The sequence below is a fragment of the Pan paniscus genome, chromosome 7, assembly GCF_029289425.2.
Source record: "Pan paniscus chromosome 7, NHGRI_mPanPan1-v2.0_pri, whole genome shotgun sequence".
Taxonomy (NCBI): domain Eukaryota; kingdom Metazoa; phylum Chordata; class Mammalia; order Primates; family Hominidae; genus Pan; species Pan paniscus.
In genome coordinates, this window is record NC_073256.2 from 134,477,639 (window position 1) to 134,500,695 (window position 23,057).

A 23,057-nucleotide genomic window follows, 5' to 3' on the forward strand; every position below is an offset into this window, starting at 1 on the left:
CTTCAACACTTACTGTCCTTTTTTGTTGTTGTTGAGAGCCATTCTAACAGGTCTGAGGTGGTATCTTATTGTACTTTTAATTTGCAGTTTCCTAATGATGAGTGATGCTGAGCTTTTTTTTCATGTGCCTTTTGGCCATTTTTATATCTTCTTTTGAAGTATTTCTGTTGAGATCCTTTGCCCATGTTTTAATTTGGTTGTTTTCTTGCTATTAAGTTAATTGACTTTTTAATATATTTTGGATATTGACCCCTTATCAGAAGTATGGGTTGCAAATATATTCTCTCATTTTGTGGATTATCTCTTCACTGTGTTAATTGTTTTCTTTGCAGTGCAGAAGATTTTTAGTTCGATGCCATTTTGTTTGTCTATTTTTTCTTTTGTTGCCTGTGCTTTTGGGTCATGTCTAAAACTCATTGCCTCAACCCATGCCATGGAGCTTTTCTACCATGTTTTCTTCTTGTAGTTTTACAGTTTCACATCTTATATTTATGCCTGTAATTGGTTTTGAGTTGATTTTTGTATGTGGCGTAAGATAAGGATCTAATTTTATTTATTTCTCAAATACTCATTGATATCATGTTAAATGAAAGTTTAATATCCAAAATTAACTGTATACTAGATTTACCATTTTAATAAACATGCTAGTTTTTCTCTGTTTGTTCATCTCCCATTAGCCTATCTCCCACCCTTCTCTGCCTTGTTTTGTTCTGTTCATCTCCCATTAGCCTATCTCACACCCTTCTCTGCCTTGTTTTGTTCTGCGTTCTAAGAGCCTAACTCTTACAGACTGTATTTTGCAAGCTTCCTCATCAGGAGCTTCCTTCCAATTGGTTTTGGTTTATCGGAGGCATTAACATACGATTGGAGGGCTGGGCTGGAGAAGAAAATGGTCTGGTGATTGATTTCTTACTGCTTTGGCACCAAATCTATGGGTTACCATGATTACAGTTCCTGCTAAGTAGCTGTATGTTCTTCCTTTGACTTTGGCTAAGGGTTGGTGACAGCTTTCCACTTTTGTTATTCGTTCTGTGCCTCACTATCCACTGCTTAATCCCTCGCCCATCCCACTTTTCTGAAAGCAGGCTCTTTATTTGACCATCTAGAGTGAATTCAAGTATATATCCGTAAAAGATATATGTTCGTTGTCTCTTTATTTGACCCTTTATTAGGAATATGCAGATATAGTGAATACATTTTTAAAAGCCTATCCCTAATGACAGTAAAAATTAGAATATGCTTGTGTTTATTTCTTTTTGCATTTTGTAAGAGATAATGTTTCATCCTTAATACCTAGTATACATCTAATCAAGGATAACATTCATCATACCACCACAATAAGATTATCCAGTTCTTTATATTTCTTTCTTACTTTATGTCCTTTTTCTGACTTTCCTTCACAATATCCTACTTTTTTCTCCACAGTATTTTATTTTATTGTCATCACCTACCTTTGATTTTATTTTCCTCATTCATTCCCAGATGTTTTATAGACCCATCTATGTGAGCTATTTTGTCAGTCTCTACATTAAAGGGACATAAAAAATGAAGCCCAACTGAGAACATCTTCATAAGCCAATAGCAATTTCACCCCCCACCAAAGAAAAAAACTGCTCAAACCCCCAAATCCTACTACTTTTTTTTTTTTTTTCAAATACAGGGGCTTTTTTGTCCAGTTTTTAGGATTAGCAGTTCAAATCTTTATTTCATGTATCCAAACTCTAGAGTCCTTGTACATGTAAAATTTCCATTAAATTTAATGGGGTCTTTGGTATAAAATATACTGTGTCTGACATTTATGTGTGATGTGAGAGTAGTGTTGTGTCTGGAACTTTATTTCAGTTGCTGAGGTTGCTTTATATCTTTTGATTTTTGGATCATTTTGCTGCATTTCCATAGCCACCATTGTGATTCTAGTTGAAAAATGTTCATTTTCCACTTTGTAAAGTAGATGCAATTCTACATGCTTGAGTGCACACTACTTCTAAGACTAGAGCTTTTTGTTAGTAACATTGCTTATGTTTCCTTCTCTAGTTCCTTTAATATTTCTTTCTCTTTTTTTTTTTGAGACTGAGTCTCACTCTGTCACCCAGGCTGGAGTGCAGTGGCGTGATCTCGGCTCACTGCAACTTCCTCCTGGGTTCAAGGAATTCTCATGCCTCAGCCTCCTGAGTAGTTGGGATTACAGGCGTTTGCCACCATGCCCAGCTAACTTGATTAGATTTATTTTTAGTAGAGATGGGGTTTCACCATGTTGGCCAGGCTAGTCTTGAACTCCTGATCTCAAGTGATCTGCCCCACTTGGCCTCCCAAAGTGCTGGGATTACAGGCATGAGCCATTGTGCCTGGCCGATACTTCTTTCTACTCTACAAATAGTTCTTGCTTTTTGACTTAAAATAGGCCACTATTCTTTAAAAAATTTCCTCTGCAATCTGGTCTGTCTCATTCAGTACCATTTTCACCTCAACTATTGAAAACTCTTTCCCTTTGGAAAATAAATACCCTCTTACTTATAAGTTTAAACCAGTTTCTCGAGATATTATTTTAGCCTAGAGAATACTGTGGTCTGAGTCACATGGATCATAAAACCCAATGGCACAGTGGATGACATGGCTCTTCTGTGATCTAGTGCCTGCCTAAGTTCCCCGTCAGCCCTCCACAAATAATTCATAGGGTTGACAGGTGGGACCTGACAGTCTACTCATTCTGTCCTTTCTGCTTGTTTATGAATTAAGGTAGATGGCATTGGGAAAGTTAATCTTTCTTGCCACAGGAGAGTAAGTAGAAGGCAGCATCATACTTGGTTAATTGGGGCGGGTGGGTGGGGGTGGTTCTTCTTTCCCACTGACAGAAGGTGGAAGACTTCAAAATGTACCAGAAGGAGACAGATGCCAACTGTGAGAAGAAGGTAATAACTACCTAAAGGTCTTTAAGAATGAAACGCATGTACGTTTGTGTGTGTTTAAGTTGTTATGATTTTAGTGCACTGGAGAATCTGACATTTGTTTCTAAGTGATTAGATTTACTCAATTTGAAGGGCACAGTATTATAAGCCTCATGGCCCTTCCTGTGGACTTTGTATACAATGGTTTCATTTTGAGTCAACATGGAACAAAAGAAATCTAAGAATCCAAACTCTAGCATAGACTCATGAATTTGGGCGAGTTTTATGTTGTCTAGTTCCTAGTGTTTTCTTCTATAAAATGGGAATAACTACATTTGACTTGCTTACCTCAGAGGGGATAGTATTATAAGGCAAGTGTGCTTTGAAAATTGTTACATGCTATACAGATGTATAGAATCGTTATTTCAGGGGGCATTGATGTTATAGCCATCACTATCACTAACACATTGATAATATTTAAATTTTTATCACCAACCCCAGTCTCCCCCTTGACCTCAGATCCATATTTTCAGTGATCTGCTCGGTATCTCCTTAAATGTAATTAAAGGCACATCAGTTCAGTATGTCTTAAGTGATACTCGTCATCTTTTGAACCTGCTCTTTCTACTGTACCATGGTTAATGACACCACTGTATTTCTTGTCACTTAAAACAGAAATCTAGTAATACCCTTTACTCTTTTCCATCCTTCATATCTCATTAAAAGAGTAAGATCCATTTATCTGCCTCTATAAAATTGCTTGATTCTGTTTTTTTCTCTCCATTATCACCTATGTTCTAGGTTAGGACCCTTGTCATTGTGGGAGAAACAAAGGGTACATGATTTACAATGAACGTCTTGGAATTATGCATTAGTTTTTTTTTTCTTAAATAGGTCTATAGGGAGAAAACCAACAGCAACAGTCAAAACTGTCTAACCAGCAAGTTAATTCATGCCTTTATGTAGTGGAAAAGTTACAGAAAGAAGTTAGTATCCAATTTTAGTGAATAAACTTGATTTCTATAACTAATATAATCTAGCAAACACAACTTCCTATAACAAAAAAATAGTGAGCAAAGACATACGATCACAAACATAGTAAAAAAGCTTGCAGTAACCTTGAAATTAGGAATTATATTTCATAGGAGAAAACTATGTCTTTCTGGTTAGGAAGCAAAATATTACTGGAAATCCTTCTCCCTCTTTTAGCTAACTGGGCAGAATCTCAAGTTTATAACAATAATATATGAAGTACTAGAGGTTTAACTTTTCAATATACTTGACTAATTCTTTCTTTATCATTCTTTTATGAAAATGAGCTTGCAAGTATTTCTTAGCTTCTTCCATATTTTTATAACAGAGCATGGATTTCTAGCCCAGTGCTTTGCAGTCTCAAGGACTCTTATACCAACAACTTCCTTTCCTCTTGAGAGTTCTCATAAAATGTCATTGTGATATGTGCTTTGTGGCTTCAAATGCAATTTTAATCAAGTTCAAATGAAAGTTTGGGTGAGTTTACAATTTTTTCTTTCTACATTGTCTTTTATTGGACTGTTTAAATCATCTTTTTATTGGTTTTCTCATCTTTAGCTTCACCTTTCTCTAATCCGTTCTTCATATTGACAGCTATGACCTTTGTAGAATGCAAATGTAATCAAGTCACTTTCATGTTCCAAACCCTTCAGTGGGGTTTGAAACCCTATAACATGCAAGCAAAAAACCTTGATAGGGTATACAAGTTCCTCTATGATCTGGCCTCTCTTGTGCCACATTTGTCTAGTCTCTTCCCTGTACCCTCTGTCTCAGATATCTCATCTTCCAGCCTTTCGGACTACTTGTAGTTATTCGGATACACAATATGGGTTTGTGTCTCCGTGTACCTTTACCTAGAATTTCCTCTGTCATTACTTTCTCTTGCCCTTCCCACCCTGGTGAAATCCTGCTTCCTTCTTCCTCTCTCTTCTTTTCTCTCTTTCTTTGGTATTTAAACAAATTTTAATTCTGAAATAATTTCAGACTTTAAAAAGTTACTAAATAGTACAATTTTCTGTACCCCCTTCAGCTAGAGTTCCTTAGCTTTCTAGCTGCTGTTCAGTTTTATTATATCATGCCAGATATGCCAATAAAATTTATTCCAAGCATTTCCTATGAAAACATCCAGGTAACACCATCTTCCAAATATTTTTGGTTAAATAAATGTCTCAAGAGGAGAAGTCTATTTTTCTGTATTTACTGAAATTGAAGAGCTAGAGTTTTTCCCTTTGGGAAGGCAAGACAACCAAAGGTAATCAGATATGAAATTCGTTCCTTCTGCCTTTTCTTGGCTTCAGAAATTTAAACTGCAGCAAATTTTGAGAAATAGTTACTCATCAAGATGAATGAGGAAAATTACAGAGCTCTCTGCCACAGTCATCCTACCCCCTTGTCTTGTACTCTGATTACCTAAAGAAAGAGGGAGAAAAAAAAAGTGGAGTGGGAACTTCCAGGAAGAACCAGGCTATTATTAATTAAACACAGGAAGTATTCCTTTCTCCAAGACACACCTATTCCAGTTTTTAGGTTGGGATTCAGTTACTCTTTCTTCTTTCAACTAAACTACATGTCACACTCTTTTTTAATCATTACCTTATTTATCTGTCTCCACTGGACTCTGATTTCTTTGAGGAGAGGGGTCAAATAGTCATTTTTTTTTTTTGGCGGCACCTATTAAAGTGCCTGGCAAAGAGGAGGAATTAATGATGTTTGTTGACTGATTGACTGATGAACTAAACTAATAAAGTGTAGCAGCAATTAACAAAGGTGTTCTTGATGTTTGCAAAATGTCTTTAGAAGGGATATTTCAGCATTAAAAGAAGACAAGCTCTCTTGTGATGACTCTTGGTAGGGTATGTTCTATTTCTCTAAATTTTCTTGGCTGACATAGGTAATTATAAAACTTTTGAAGACCTACTGGAATGTTTTTGAGTTCTGCAAAGTTATTAGCAAATGTAGCTCTTGATAGACCACCTGTTTACACTCATGCATCCTGGGATATCCTCCCAGGTTACTCCTGTCTGAGCTCTCCTATGTGACCTAGGTGAGTATGGGCCACTGGCAGTCTATTCACCCGATAAAGGTGATGCCTCAGAATCCCCGGAGGAGCTTGTTAAAAATACCAATGTCAGGGCTCTAGCTCATAGTGACAAAGGGAAAGCCTTAGATGGAAATTTCAATATTTTTGCACTTCAAGCTTTTGTTTCTTTTCATCATTCTAAAAAGAAGAAAAAAATATCTTATGGTTGCTTGTATAGGCATCTCTGTGCTTATTTTCTCTAATCAATAAAACAAGGTACTTTTTCAATTGAACTTTTTGATGTCTCTTTCCTTTAACCTTTTAATTTTCTCAGTAAGAGTGAAGTGTATCTCAATTTGTATTCATTTCTTGTCTATTTGACTAATAGTCTGTGCTATTGGCATCGGATTTTGGTTTTAATCTAAGGCCTATGATCTTTGGATGCAAACCTATAAGAATAAGAGAAAAACCAATATGAAGAATATGACTACTTTATTTCATCATCTGTAAGATGCATATCTCTCCTATCTTAAAATCTCTGAAACTGGGGTGTACCTTTTAATTGATGGCATTTTATATTATCTCTCAGGGAGGCAGCAGTTGTGATGTGGTTGGCATGACCTGTACATGCATTCAAGATGTCAGCATCAAAACTTGTTGAATGCATGTCAACAGCTTGGAAAAAAATCCTGGAGACAGAAGTGGATCACTCTTTTTAACCACTAGAAACCAATTGTTCAGATTATTGGCAATCTTTCTAGAGCAAGTCAAAGAAGACTAGCTGTACATGATTGCAAAACTATGTTAAGAAGACCTAAAGTAAAGTTGGTTTTTGATATGGATTTTAGAAAATACTTTATTATCAACTTCATCATTAGCACTTTTCGTGGCACAGGTTGATATTGTGTAGGAGAAGTTGGATATTAAGGACTCAGTGAAAAAGTGATGAAGATTTAAGTCTGAATTTTAGAGAAATGTCAGGAATACCTTAACCAGTTTATTTCTCTTACATTTTCCTTTTCATGTATGCACAAAAGTAATTTATGATAAAAATCTATGATTAATTAAGCCAAAACCATTCTTCCAATAAATATAATATAAAAATTCTAAGTGATAAGGCAGTCTTAGGTTATAGTTTAATTAGCAGGATATTTTTCTTTCTTTCTTAGAGGTCCCACAGTAATGGAGTTTCTTCCCATTGATGGATAGTTAGATTCCATGAAATGAAGTAATGAAAATTCTAGTCCTACTGCTTGCTTCCTAAGTGCCAGACACTCTTCCAAGCAGGCCACATGTATCGACTCATTTAGTTTTCACAAAACCCTATGAGATAGGTGCTATTGCTGTTCTCATTTTACATAAAAGGAATGAAGTCACAGAGATGTGATTCTAACTTTTGGCTACTTTCTAGATTTTTTTTTTTCTTTTTTTCCCCCATGTTGCTGAGTCCATGCATGTAGCTACTTTCTAGATTTTAAAACCATGACATTCCTCTCTTACACTCAGTTCCTCATCTGCAAAGTGGGCATCATAAAGTTCATCTCATAGGACTGTGGTGAAGATTAAATTAGCTGATATATTTATATTATGTCACTTAGCACATCAAAAGGTTTAAGTAAGACAATTCCAAAAGTTATGAATTCTGTCTTTTTTCTTTTATTCCACTGTGTTGTCCAGGCTGGAACGCAGTGGTATGAACACAGCTTAGTGCAGCCACCACTTCCTTGGGCACAGGTGGTCCTCCCACCTCAATCTCCCGAGTGGCTGGGATTATAGGTGCATGCCGCCACACCTAGCTAATTTTCTTATTTTTTGTAGAGGTGGGGTTTCACCATGTTGCCCAGGCTGGTCTTGAATTCCTGGGCTCAAGTGACCCACCTGCCTTAGCCTCCCAAAGTGTTGGGATTAAAGGTGTGAGCCAATGTGCCTGGCCTGAATTCTCTTTTTTTCTTTTCTCTTTTTTGTCTTTTTCTTTTTCTCTCTCTTTTTTTTTTTTTTTTTTCCGAGACAGAGTCTTGCTGTGTCGTCCAGGCTGGAGTGCAGTGGCATGATCTCAGCTTACTGCAACTTTCGCCTCCCCGGTTCAAGTGATTCTCCTGCTTCAGCCTCCCCAGTACCTGGGATTGCAGGTGTGGGCCACCACGCCTGGCTAATTTTTGTATGGTTAGTAGAGACAGTTTCGCCTTGTTGGCCAGGCTGGTCTTGAGCTCCCGACCTCAGGTGATCTGCCTGTCTCGGCCCCCTAAAGTGCTGGGATTACAGGAGTGAGCCACCACACCCAGCCTGAATTCTCTTCCTTTTACTAATGAAAATATTCACATAGTAGTCATTGTTGGTTGCCTACATGGCTTTTCTCTTCCACCATAAAAGGATCTTTATTTTGTTCACATATCTAGCACCTCCACCAAGTAGTCCCTGTGTCTCAGGGTAAACTAACCCATCAGAACTCTAGCAGTGACGTTTGATTATTTTAAGCTTCATTGTACTATTCTCCTTGCTAATGATGGGTTCAGGAACCCAGGGCTAAGCCAATCAGATCATGATATTTCCCCTAAGAACAAGGAAATAGCATGGGCATTTGACCCAATGGGGTATAAAGATAAGTTGGTGGGTACTTCTGGAAAAAGATGAAGATATAGGAAAATATATATGTTTCCAGACTATGAAGCCCAGCACTGCCACAGCTATTTAGCTACCTGCCTGAGGATGGAGTGGGTCCATAGTAAGGAACAGATCTAAAACAGCTATAGAGAAACAGACAAGTGGGGCTACGAGGGTAAGTCAACTGCAAAACTCACCATAATTTTGAATTCCCCGTTGTTAAACCGAGTCAATTCTTTATTGTTTAGACTAACTTGAATTGAAATTTCTGTTATGTGTAGCTAAAAGCATCCAGAATCCTAACAGAACAAATATCTCTAATTACTTTGGTCGTATTTGTTCCAGGCCCTCTACTCTGCACTTGGTGTACATTGGATGCATCCTTACATCACTATCTTCATTTTAAAGTAAGGAAATGGAGTACAGACAAGGAGCGAACTCAGAATTTTCTTTTCTTTTTGCTTCTCAATCAGTGATCTTAACCATCCTATCTTTCTTAACCTGATATCTGGTGCAATTTTTTAAAAATCTTTTTTTTTAAATTCATTTTTACTCTTGTTTTACAAATAATCCATGGTCATTATAGAAAAAGTAGAACATACAGAAGCAAAACTGAATATAAAAACAATTCATATTTCCACTTTCTTGAAATAACTAGTGTTAACATTTGGTGCATACCTTTTATTTTTTAATTATTTTTTCTTTTTCAATTTTTATTTTAGATTCGGGGATACACATGTATCCCCTGTGTAACAAACACAGGTTTGTTACAAAGGTATCCTGTGTGATGCTGTGGTTTGAGGAACGATTGACTCTCTTACCCACGTAGTGAGCATAGTGAGCAGCCCTTGCCCCTCCCTCTCTCCCTCCTCTAGGAGGCCCTAGTGCCTATTGTTCCCATCTTTATGTCCATGTGTACCCAGCGTTTAGCTCCCAATTGTAGATGAGAACATGTGGGATTTGGTTTTCTGTTTCTGGATTAATTTGCTTAAGATAATGGCCTCCAGCTGCATCCATGTTGCTGCAAAGAACATGATTTCATTCTTTTTTATGGCTGCATAGTATTCCATGGTATATATGTATCAGATTTTCTTCATCCAGTCCAGCATTGTTGGGCACCTGGGTTGATTCCATGTTTTTGCTGTTGTGAATAGTGCTGCAATGAACACACGGGTACATGCATCCTTTTGCTAGGACAATTTCTTTTCCTTTGGGTTTATACTTAGTAATGGGATTGCTGGGTCAAATGGTAGTTCAATACTTAGTTCTTTGAGAAATCTCCAAACTGCTCCCCACAGTGGTTGGACTAATTTACTGTTAAAATTTTGTTCGTGATGGTCTGTTTTGTGACAAAAATATCTATCTTAGTAGAAACTGTTTTCACCTAAATATTTAATCTTGTTTCATTTTATTTACTTTAATATCTTCCTCCAAAGTCATTTTTTGTAAACTGCAGAGTCATCTGCATGTTATTATTGGTGAAATTGATATCATGGGTGACAAACTGTACTCAGGCAGGTAATGAGTGAAAAGATCAGGGTGTGGGAGAAAAACCCTAAAGTGCAGGCATGGTGATAGATGTTGAGGGCACAGTGAATGTATTAGTCTACCAAGGCTGCCATAACAAAACACCACAGACTGGGGCGCTTAAATAACAGAAATATTACAGCTCTGGAGATTGCAAGACCAAGATCAAAGCGTGGGCAGATTTGGTTTTTCCTGTAGCCACTCTCCTTGGCTTGCAGATGGCCGTCTTCTCACTGTGTTCTCACATGACTTTTCTCTGTTTGCAAGCATCCTTGGTGTCTCTTCCTCTTTTTGTGAGGACATTAGTCAGATTGGATTAGGGCTTTACCTTAATGGCCTCATGTAACCTTAATTGCCTCTTTAAAATCTCTATTTCCAAATACAGTCATGTTGAGGCTAGGACTTCAACATATGAATTTTGGAGGACTGCAATTCAATCACTAATAAAGGGATATAGTGGGGCTCTGGTAACCTGGAGAATGAGCATTCTCTTGTCCTTTTGAAGGAGACCCTCCACTATTTGGCCCCCATTAATTACTGCCACAAGGAAGGAGGACTTGGCATTGTCAGGTCTGCCTTTTCAATTCACACTTGGAATACAAGTTTTTAAGTAAAGTCTTCCAATTTCAAAAATTGTCACCTAATAACAAAAATATGTGTCTGTGGCTAGCTATCTGTTTGTGAAGTCTGGATTAAATAGGCAATAATTGCCGATTCACAACAATGGGTTGTTCTATCACCATTTTCTGCTCTTCTCCTGCTCTCTCTCTTCCTCTAGGTACCATTTCACTGCAAATAGTCAGAGAATGTTGGAGCTGGACTCAAGTAGTAGCCCAGCCTCAGTCAGACATGGGTCAGAAGTCATTTAGTTGTCATTAGTTATCTCCTGAGTCCCTGAGATAGAATAAGTCAAGTTTTGAGAAGTCAGCTATTCTTCAATAGACTTATTAACTGTAATTGGTTCCACTAAGATAGAAACATATAGTTATATTTAAAGAATCAATAGTCTCAGTCAATTATTAAAGTAGGTCAATAGCTACTGAGTGTCCAAGGACTAATGCCATGTATGCAGTGATCCATACCCTGCTTTAATTATAATTGGTTTAGGTCTTTAAAGCACAAGGCACTGTCTAGATGAAGTATGTAATGACTCCCTAATGATGAAAAGTAATGTGTATATACAGAGACAGCAAGAAAGAACCAAATGACTAAAAGAGAAAAAAAATAGCTGATCACAGAAAATGCACTTTCAAAGAATTTTAAGGTTGAGAAGGTATTTCTTTCTTTTTATCTCAGTGTAGTGGTCTTGGCTGAGTTCCAGTGCTTCAGGGTTTTCAGGTACCAAAAATTCAACCAGGTGGGTGGTTAGAGAGAACAGTCTAGAAGATCCAACAAAAGGCAGTTGGCAGCTGTCCAGGTAAGGATATTGATCATGATGATGTGAAGATAAGAGTAGACAATTTGAAAATAGGTGAATGTCATGTGATAGGACCTACTAGAATAATGTAGAGTTCAGGACTCTGAATCAACAGAGAGGACTGACAGAGAAAGCCTTAGTTTGGGAGAAACGATAATGTAAGAAGTGTTCAGTCAGGACTAGAGAACGAGCCTGTTTTGTTTTTGATTTTGGTTTTGTTTGAACTGGAGCACCAGAAGAGAAAAAAAAGCACTAGGAAGTTTGACTTGATGCCTAGACAAGACAAGGACAAGAGCTCAGGAGAAGGGTCTGATCTTGCAGTTGGAAGGAAAGGAGGCTAAGCAGTTTTCAGGAAAAGCAGGCAGAAACCAGACAAGTGATTACAAAGTCATTGGATGCCAAGTGCAAAACAGAACCTGTATTATGACCGTGACTAAAAGACATCACACCACTGGATATAGAAACGAGTAGCTCCGGAGGGACATCTCTTCTCCATTGTGGCAGAAATAATGATCCTTCCCAAATATTCCATTTACTTTCCACACACTTCCCAGGTTCCTTCCAATTAGAATCATGTGACTCCTTTTGGTCATTGAAATGACAGCAAAAAATGGCATATGTCACTCCCAGGTGGAGGCAATGAAAAGTGCACGCACTTTCCCCCTTGTAGTGGATGCTATGATATGCTGCCCAGATCTGCTCTTCAGGACTGAGACTCTGATTCCTCCCATTGCTGACAGCTCTCAGCTGAGTTGCTCTCCTGGAATTATCCTCAGTAGAGGAGAGCCACTTTACTCAAGGTCATAACCTCTCTCTGGGGTCAAGCCAATCAAATGACTGGTTGGTAAGGGATAATAAAGGCCCAGGTCCCTTGCCTTAAGGTGAGACAACTGTGAAGAACCATTTGAGCTCCAGGACTCCCTTTTGGGTTGGTCAAGACCTTTGTTGTTACTACATACATAGTAAGTAGTTCAACAATTGTCTGCTCAACCATTCTTGCACTATCCCTGGCAGATATCAATTAGAGTTCCCTCCCCAATAACCTTTTTGCACAGAAATCTTTATCTTGATCTGTTTTCCAGGTAGCCTGACCCAAGACACTTTCCTTCTGCTGATGTTTAGATCATGCTATGAGATGGCAAAGAATGTTACAATCTAGATCTGTGAGTGGAACAGAGCCCTTGTGGACCTGCAGTAGACATGCTGCATGAATAAGCAATAAGCCTTTATTGTACTAAGCCACTGAGATTTGGAGATAATTTGCCACTAATGCCTAACCTAACCTATCCTGACTAATAATTACACTCACTGTGTCACCCATGTCCTTGATCCTCCTGATGGGCTCCTCCTGACCAATTGATTTCATCTGACCAATTGATTTCAGGCTACTTTCAAGATAGCCCCACTGAGCTTTGCCGCCCCAAGATAAGAGCACAGAGATTAAGTAACAGAGCCCTTATGTATTCAGTACTGCCCTAAAACTTGAAATATTTTTGACTGTAATTTTCTCTGAGAGTAACATAATGGATCTATTTAATAGATGAGACCTCTTGAGGCCAATGAAGTACAACAAGGCTCCTTTTTTTTCTGTTCCACACTGTGTTATTCTCCCAAAGCTAATGAGGTGGGAGGACAAGTGGAGAAGAGGAGAAGAATAAAGAAATTGGTCGCTTATTGTCTTACACTTGTGGAGTCTGCCAGTCAGAATTTCTTTCTGAAGTCATCCATGAAGAGATGACTGGTACCACATTAGGAAACCATGTTCCCCAAGTTTTGTAGTAGGACTAAACAGATGTTCCTGAGCAGTACATGTGGGACATTATGACTTTATGTATCAAATTTGACCCTTGTATCAAATAAAAGAAGAAATCAGGAAAAACTTTCAGTTTTATTAGAGTGTTCCAGAAAGATGCAACCATTTCTCTTTTACCCCAGTAATTACCTCCTAATCTTCCTTGTACAGTCCATTGGTCAATCCAAGCTGTATTCTCTGAGAAATTCCATTTCTTCCCCTTAGGAAGCACCACTTTTACAGGTAGAAGTCTTGGCTCTTTGGGTCTTCTAATGTTTAATAAACCCCTGGACTTTTGTGTTTTTATAGGTGTGAACTGTCACTCTAAGTGGGTGGGGAAGCTCAAACCCCTAAGTAGATCCTATAATTCCAGTACAGTCTCTCTGCTAAAGACTTATAACTAGTTTCTACATGAGCTACTTAAAATCAAGGACATCGTGCCTCAAGGAGTAATGAAGAAGTTACAGTCCTCATGTGAATGGAATTTTGACTCTATTCCTTGCAAAATAATAACCTTGCAATTATTGAGTTAAGGAGTGTTTGACTCCTCTTCTTCCTGATGACATTATAAAGGTTTGTATTTGTGTCTCTGAGGTATGGGAAACAAGCAATAACAAACCCAAAGAGATTGATTTTTTTTTTAAATGTTCAAATCCTTCCTTTGATGAGGTTCAAGGAATTGATTCTGTTTCTGGAACAGATAGGCACATAACAGAGAAAGATAAATGGCTTTGGCTACAAAATCTTCATTTTTCCCTTGGCTCTTTGGCAAGTTAAGAAAAAACTATAACTTCTATTTATTGAGCAGTTGCTATATGCCAGGAAGTTTACATACTACCCTCTATTATTAAATACTCACGACAACTCTGTTTTTAAGGTGGGAAAAACTAAAGATTAGATCTCTTAAGATCATACCATTATTAACAGTACTCAGCATAGTGAGGGTTTAAACTCAGTCTCTTTGACCTCCTGACCTTCTACTCAATTCTTTTCACCATTATACCCATTGGTCTCTCTATAATGAATAAAAATTGTGGAAATTACTCATCCTCTAGAGATTTCATTGTTGATGTCTACACTAAATGGAATTCCAAGTTGTTTCCAAACGTGAGAATATATTATTAGAATTATTCAACTCTGAAGCAACTCACTCTGAAACAATCTTAGAATGTCATGGGACAGATGGATTCTACAGTAACGGATACAGGGAAAAATATGAGACCCCTGCCTAGACAAGTATTATCAACAGCATAATAACTTTCCCTTACTATGCCTTCATTATGTGGCTGGCACTGTGTTAAATGGTTCTTATGAATTATCTAATTTACTTCTCAAGACAATCCTAGCAGGTAATAACTATTATTATTTTATAATGGGGGAAGTTAGATCTGGAGAATTTAATTATCTTGCCCAAAGTAATACAAGCTAATAAATGGTAGACCCAAGAGTTGAACTTGGGTAGTCTGATTCCAAATATGTGCCCTTAGCCACAAGGAGCTTATGTGAGATAACTATAAAATAAAGTCCAAGACAAGAGTAAGATATTTGTTGGGCAAGTATGAAGAACAAAATAATTCCAAGAGAGTTGAAGGATTTTGGATAAGGGATGATGGATAAACTGACAAGTTTGGAACTGCTTATTTTTCCTTGCATATTAACTGAGTCAGGTCATGGCTCTTTTGAAAATGTTTTTCCTACTAGGTGTCAAAAAATAGAGGATTAACTATAAGCAGACACTCAATTTCCCGAATCAAGATTTTGTTGGAAGTGTAGGTATGTTACAGTTGGTTATTGACTGACGACTACAGAGCCAATCAAGCTCTTTCATGTCTTCCAGGGAACTAACAACTGTGAGTGCCCAGTAAGCGTCAAGAGGCTTAACCCTGGTGACAGAAGATGAACACTCCCATTAGGGCTCCACTTCAAAACGAAGTACTCTAGTTCTTAGGCAGAGGGCTAGAGAAGGAAATTGGAGGACTATGTCACTTGTAACATTTTTGCCACCCCACTAATAATGGGCTTCTGCTTTAAAAGTCTAAGCATGCTTAATTTGACTTCCCACAGTGTGGAAAACTATGTACATCTATGTCTGCAATGACAATATATTTTTCAAAAAGATCTCAAAATTTAACTGGCTTCCAGCAACAAGCACCTTACTTCTGGCTCAAACATCTGTGAATTGGCTGAGGTCAAACTGGTTTAGACTTGGCTAAGTTAGGCTTAGCTCCAAGCTGTAGAGTTGGATCTAGTGAGCTCCATGGGTCTCTCATTTGCCTTGATCCAGCAGCTGCCAAGGTGTATTCTTCTCATCTATAAAGACAGAAACACAAGACAGGAAGTTAAACTATGCAAACACAGTTCAAATTTCTATTTATGCCACATCTACTAACATTGTGTTGGTCGAGGCAAGTCACATGACTAGGCTTAAAGTCAGGTGACTGGAAAGTACACTCTACTCATCCTGATGGCATGGGCAAATTGTGAGGAATTAGAATCACTAATAAAATCTAACATTCATAGATGGATCAGGAGAAAATAAAGTATCAAAATGAGTGCAAAGAGCTGTAAGTGAAAACCATCTTAGACACAAATTAATTGTCCCCACCAATATTTTATCTTTCTTTGCTGCTGGCTGTATGTATATAGGCATTTCACATGGCTATCTCCTTCTTCAGGGTCAGCATTTAGAGGTAAACTCTATGGAAAACATTCTAACACAGAAAATCTGGGCTTATAATGGGATTTCTCGGACATGGAATCTAGGGATATGGTAGCTTTGAAGGAAAAAACAGTACGTGATTGGCATTCAGCTTTGTCTGGGATCTAAGAAGCTGTGCTGTGGTCAAATAGAAAGTCAACAGTGGTAATTTACATTAGTAGGAAAAGAGAAACCATTTCATAGAGAGCCGGAACTTGATGCCCAAGGATGAGGTTAAATTATGAAGCAGATGATAGTTAGGTATTTAATTAGCTAGTGTGGCAACCGATGACCACAAAAATGTATTAGGAAAGCACATTTAATCTGTCTTGGGATATGTTTTCCTCTCTCAGCCTTCATTTGAGGTGGCTCATCATTTTTAATTCCTTGGGCCATCTTTCCTTTTTCTGTTCTGTTCAAGCAATTCTAGCTAAGCCTGTATGATATCATACTACCTTTCAAGCTGGCTTCATCTTTTTTTTTTCTAATCTTCTATATTTCCCCTGTGTTATTCACAGATCTTATTTGTCTTGCTGTATTTGGTACTCTCTATGAGTTTCTGGAACTCCAATCTTAGATTTTTTTTTGATTCAGGGACTTCTGACATTTCTACCTCATTATATGCCACTCTTAGCAACTGATGATACTTTTCTCTGGCTCAGTGTCAGCTATACTCTCTCATAATAGGGTAGGTGGCTTATTGTCCCACACTTCTAGGCAGATCTACTGCTTCTTTTTAATGTTTCCTGGTTCCAGGTCTAACAAGTTTTTTATATTCATTTTAGACTTATATAAACAGTATTAAGTATGATTTCTGTCTTCTCCTTCTTCCTGTGTAGCTATCTTACCCTGAAGGGGAGATGGGGAGACAGGGAGGAAAGAAAGAAAGTAGGCGGTGGGGGAGAGAGAGATGAACAGAGAGGAAGAAAGGTAAATGTGTCAAGTGGAAAAGAAAGGGAGGAAAAAAGGATGATTGAATGGAGGGAGGGAAGGAGAAAGGGAGGAGGGACAAGGGAAGGAGAGAGAGAGAATGGAGGGAGAGAGAAAGAGAAACAAACAGAATGCATAAGGCAGAGATCCAGAAAGTCAAGAAAGAACTTGGACAGGTGAGAAAAATTGCATGGGTAGCTGATACCTAAAGGCTTTGCCATGAAGACCCCCTGACCCTATGATTGTTTTATGTGCAACATTCCCCTCTACTATATAAATGTAAGGGAAAGTGCTAAAGAAACGTAGAAAACTGATCCTATAAATTAGAAGAAACTGAAAGTTTGTGAACATTCAGTACAACGCAGATGCCCAGGTTTCCCCCCTTATTCCTGGAGTCCAGTATTACTGTTAGTAGACCTCTTTCAAATTAGAAAGCTACAGCCTTCCAACCATGCACATTAATAACCCAAATACCTGCTGAGAGCTGCCACTTCATAAGTATTCCATCACTGCCTCTTAAGTTCCGACAGTGAAAAACGTGCACATCTCCCTCATCTCCCATTTCTGTAAACTAGATTTGCCAGTTGCAGCTGCCGAGGTGTGAGAAGCCTGTAAACTTGGGGTATTTAAGACAAATTTGTTTTCCTGTCTGCTAGCTACTGAAAAGACAATTAAAAAATTATGCTTAAGTAAACCCCAGAAAGCTTTCAACACCTTTAGGTAATACACATGTTTTTCCAAGTACCCAGTGTGCACGTAGACCCTATGATTTCACAGATGGTGATGGGATACTGTTGAGTCCAGATGTTGGAGGCAGAGCTCGTATTTGGCTGACTGTATTAGATGACGTTGGTTGGTAGGTGGATCCTGATATTGCACCCAGTGCTGGAGGTAGCACGTGAATGTATCCATGCGTGCCATTCCAGGTAATGAGCTACAAGTCCTGTCACCAAGGTGATATGTAATCTTCTTTCTCCCAAATCCACTTGAACATGCATACATTCTTATCCTACTTGTCCTCACTGCATATTTCACCATGTTGATGTCTTCCTCCTTGAAATACTCCCTTCCTTGGTTTCTGTGACATTACACTCTTTGGGTAAACTTCCATTTTATATCCTTTCAGGTTTTCATTTGCTCCACTGTATTTGTGTTGGTATTCCATTTTCTAGCCTCTTTGGTTTTCACTGTACAATCTACCTAGGTGGGCTTTTCTAATTACACAACTTTAAATATATATGAAATTCTCTAAATATTTTTTCTAGCCCCAAATTCCATAGCTCTTGACTTATATAACTGAAAAACTACCCAATAGTTCAGCATGGGTTTTCCTTAGCAACCTCAAACCCACCATATTCCCAGCTGAATTTTGCATCTCCCATCTCCCCAAACAAGATTCTTTTTTATGGGGGCTGTGGTGGATTCTTATTTCAGAAATGGTGCCAACATTGACTACTTGCCCAAATCTGAAATCTGACTCCTGCTTCATTCACATCCCAATACCCAGTCATGAGAAACTCTTATGTTTGTACTTTTTAATATCCCTTGTGCATTTTCACTTCTCTCCATCCCCACTACTGCCTCCATTGGCAGTCATTATCTCTGATGACAATCTGGATTATGGCAAGGCTCAGCTAGCATCCCTGTATTCATATACTAGCTGTCTGCAATGTATACTTAACCCTGCAGCCAGAATAAGCTTCCTACTACACAAATCAATCACACCTCTTTCCTCCTTCTTTCTACTCTTTTATGGGCTCCCATTGCCCTTTCTGTAAAGTCCAATACCCCAGCATGACTTACAAAGCTCCACCATAACTCACTCTTGCTCACTTCCTCATGCACATTGCTTACCTCTCCCTTTTGCACACCCTACAGTCTGGCCACACTTATCTCTTTGGGTTTTCCTGGACATGCCTTGCTGCCTTCTGCACTTGGGATTTTACACGTGTTCTTTCTTCCTGAAACAATCTTGATAATTCCTAATAATTTTTTTTTTAGACACATTCTCACTCTGTTGGCCAGGCTGGAGTACAGTGGCATGATCTCGGCTCACTGCAACCTCTGCCTCCCAGGTTCAAGCGATTCTTCTGCCTCAGCCTCCCAAGCTACAGGCATCTGCCACCATGCCTGGCTAATTTTTGTGTTTTTGGTAGAGATGGGGTTTCACCATATTGGCCAGGCTGGTCTCAAACTCCTGACCTTGTGATCTGCCTGGGTCAGCCTCCCAAAGTGCTGGGATTACAGGCATGAGCCACTGCACCCGGCCAACTCCTAATAAATTTTTAAGACGAGCTTTATCTACTAACTCCTCTAAGAAGGCTTTCCTTCATTTACTCATTCATTTGTGCATTTACTAAATATTTATTAAGGAGCCTTTCTGTGCAAGGAGCCTGTCTTTGTCGTTTGGGCTACTGTAAAAAACTATCAAAGACTGGGTAACATAAACAAAAGAAGCGTATTTCTCACAGTTCTGGAGACTGAAAGTCCTGGATCAAAGCACTGGCAGATTTGTTGTCTAGTGAGATCTTGCTTCCTTGTTCCTAGGTGGCCATCTCCTTGCTGGGTCCTCACATGGTAGAAAGGGTGAGAGAGCTACTTAGGGTTTCTTAATAAGGGCACTAATCCCATTAATGAGGGTTCTGCCCTTATGATCTAAGCACATACCAAAGGCTTCACCTCCTAATCCCATCACATTGGGGATTAGGATTTGAGCATATGAATTTAGGGAAAGCACATTCATTCCACAGAAGAGCCACTAAATGCCTGGGCACTGGGTTTGTTGCCAGCCCTTAAGATGTCCCATGGCAGCCATACTTAGCTCTCTGTATTTGTCACATTGCATTTAATTTGCTTTTTATGTGAATGTCTCTCCCACTAGACTTAGAGTACCCTCTGGGCAAAACCAATGTCTTATTGGTTTTATTGTTTTGTGTTTTTGCAACACCCAGTTCAGTACCTGACATATAAAGTAGGTGTTCATAAAATATATCTGGAATAAATGGATGAATAAACCACTTTTTGAATTTTTTCTTCACTCTTAGAACACAGAAACAGCAAGATTAGGTTAATCATTAATCTGAAAACATCTTTTTTTTTTGCACTTAGATTGGCAGAGCCACTTCATCTCAGCACCTGCTCCTAAGGCACAATCACAGAAATCTTTCTAGAATCTCTTGCTAGTTCTTCATGGTGTAACACCCCTAACTTCAATGAGTGCAAGGGACAGAAAGCCAAGGCTCTCTTAATCTGCCCCAGTTTCCCTTTCTTGCTGTAATGTATCTTGAACGGGGCATGAACAAAACCAGTTTCAGGGTGAGGAAGTGTGTAGTTTTGTACACACTGAAGATGGGGACATAGTTTCCTGTACAGAATCTCTCTAGTTTCCTGTACAGAATCAATTTTTTTCTCTTTCAGAAGTCCTTTATTCCATTTTACTAAATATCTGTGTGTTTCCCAGGAAGAAAAGCTTGATCTCCAGGCAGCTTTCAGTTTCTGCCCTGCCTCCGTAGATGGTCTTGGGATTGTCATGGTAAGCATATGGTAAAACTAAATAATACTTGTTGAATTGAATTATCTTGGTGGTAAGGGAAATAAACCCTGTGGACCCCAAGAGCCACAATGATCAGGATCTTTGTTTGTTTTTAATCTGCTTTAAACCCTTGGGACTCGAAATAGATGAATAAAAACTAGCCTCAGAAATCCCGTTATGTATTTCCCTCATTGTCTTTCTTCACTTTATTTCTAGCCACAATATATATGTGGCTTACCTTATAAGCCACAATCTCATAAGGTAAGAAAATGAAGGTATTTCTGTGGGCTATGTGAAAACAGTTCAGTTGACCTAGACTTTGATGTCAGTTTCAGGGCTGATCCAATTGCTAATGCATTGTGCACATATACAGCATAGAGAAAATGCACACAGGGTCCTCACTATGATTCTTAGGGACAGGCAATGGTGTTCAAATAAACATAAAAGACCAAGGAATCCCATCATGTCTTTTCTTACATTCTTCCCTGTATTATGCTGAAAATGATGACATAGAAGGAATGGGAAAGAAAGGACAACGCATCCTTCTTTTTCTTTACTCATCATTAATCATCAGTAAGTAGAAGGGAGAAAGTGTTGGTAGAACTGTAACAAGGAGTGACATAAAAACTGTTGAGTTAGTTTTGTGCAGCATTTCAATTGTTCTGGTAAAAACAATACAAATATGTGACTTACGAAATACAAATTATATTTTCAGTGACTCCTCATATGAACGAAATGTTCTTATATTTGCATTTCAAATTGTCATTGCATGATATAAAGATAAATAGCAAAATTAATGCTAATAATTTAAATTTTTATTTTTTCTTTACCTACAACAAATTAAACAGCAAATTAAAAAACACTATGATGAGTTAAGAGAGAAGACATGGAAGGAAAAAAAAACCCTTTGGATCTTAGTGCCTTTAACAGCCCTCTTTTTCCTGTCTTTTGAAGGAGAGACTCCAAATTTTCATTTTGCACCTGGCGTGGCAAAATTTTTGCTAGCCATGATTACTAGACTAATGATGTGAACATTCATTCAGCAAAGATTTCCTGAGTGCCCACTAGTACCTAGACTTAAAGAGATAGATTAGAGAGATGCCTAAAGAGATAGGTAGAGAAAACTAGCTGAGACTACAAAGTAGAATGTAAGAAACAGAGCTGGGGAGGCACAGGCAGGTGCCCTTATAGTGAGACCCTGGTACAAGCTGGGGAGGTTCCTCATCTTGTTTGTTTCAGGGAGACACTGAGATAAGGCTCCCAAGGATGCTGCCTGAGCAAACCTCCATTTTGTGCAGATGAAAGCTGTGCTGTGCCTCCTTGCTTCGGACTGGAGCGAGAGTCAACTTATTTGAGCAATCAGAGTCTTTCACAGGATGCATGACTTATTCTGGGTTCTTCTCTGCTCATAGTATAGCTTGTATTCCTTTGGGAGGAATGTCATACATCCCCTGTGTCAGCTAAAGGATCTAAGATGTGGGCTACTAGCCTGTCTCACTACTTCCTAGTCTATCCTTACCAGGGGCTGGTAGAATTTAGCCCTTAATACTAAGGTCTTAAAAAAGAACAGGATCTTACTTACTTGAGTTTAGTGGACAACCTCCTCTCCTCCTTAATCTTCCACCCTTGGCCATGAGGTAAGATACTCTCATGGCCCAGGTATCCTTCTCTTAGAATGAAAGTAGCTGATGATAACCATGTCTGTGACTCCTCTTAGACCATGGCTTGACAGCTTCTGGACCCACAATTTCAGCAACTTTTAAAAAAAGAAAGTCCAAGGAGTTGAGGTGGGGTTTGAAATGTCAACCAAGTAAGGTGAATGTGTACTCATTCTTATTAAGTCTTATCTTACTTAAGCCAAATAAGACTTAAGAATGGGTACACATTCACCTTACTGGGTTGGTTCTTCTAAGTATTTCTCTCCCATTGCTCCTCAGTGGTCCTGAGCCCCCTGCCACTACTCCACACCAAGGTTGCTTCTTCAGATGCAGGAACTTATATTGGTTTATATACTTGTGAGGCCTGGTCATTGCTAGTGAGGGCCTATTTTTATTATTCACTCAACTGTTTTTCTACTAGTTAGTGTTACAAGTGAATAAAACTAACTAGTAATGCTAATTAGTAACACTAACTCATTAGTAACACTACTAACCAGAGTTACTGTCATGGGATTTTTGGGGTGTTGCTTTGCCAGCCAGAAACCTCTGTGGCCAGTGGTGCCTTTGCCTGAGTTTTGCTTGGGCCCTCTAGACTCATTCTGCCAACTTGGCCTGGCAGGCTGTGCTTGGCTCGTGCTACTGACCTGAATCCCATGCCTGCCAAGGGTAAACCAGGTGCGAAGTGGCAAGGGGTATGTGAGTGAGCATGGGAGGGTCCAGCCACTGTGCACAGGCAGGCACACCAACTGGGGCAGGGTGGGCAGCTCCACGGACCAGCACTGGCGCTGGCTCCCTGCGAGGCTTTGGCTGGACCAGGCATCCTGCAGGCAGCTTCCATGGCTGGCACTGGGGAATGTGGTAGTGCCTGGAAGGTTGGATATGCCAAGAACTGCAGAGCCCCAAAGAGGGTGTCACAGCCCTGGCTCAGGGAGCCCCTAGGTTCGGGCTCCCCGAAGGGCCACAGC

General features: G+C 39.0%; 1 protein-coding gene across 3 annotated transcripts in view; it reads left to right on the top strand.

The window, feature by feature from the left end:
- The window catches only part of SLC30A8 (solute carrier family 30 member 8), a 226,930-nt gene that overhangs the window by 120,939 nt on the left and 82,934 nt on the right, over nt 1–23,057 (top strand). For 2 of the 3 annotated variants that reach the window (XM_055116878.3, XM_063606462.1), the window contains one exon: nt 20,363–20,434. The exons of the other annotated variant lie outside the window; for it this stretch is intronic. The gene's annotated coding sequence lies outside the window, so the exon portion shown is untranslated. The remainder of the gene's footprint in view (nt 1–20,362; nt 20,435–23,057) is intronic. 3 annotated transcript variants of the gene reach the window in all.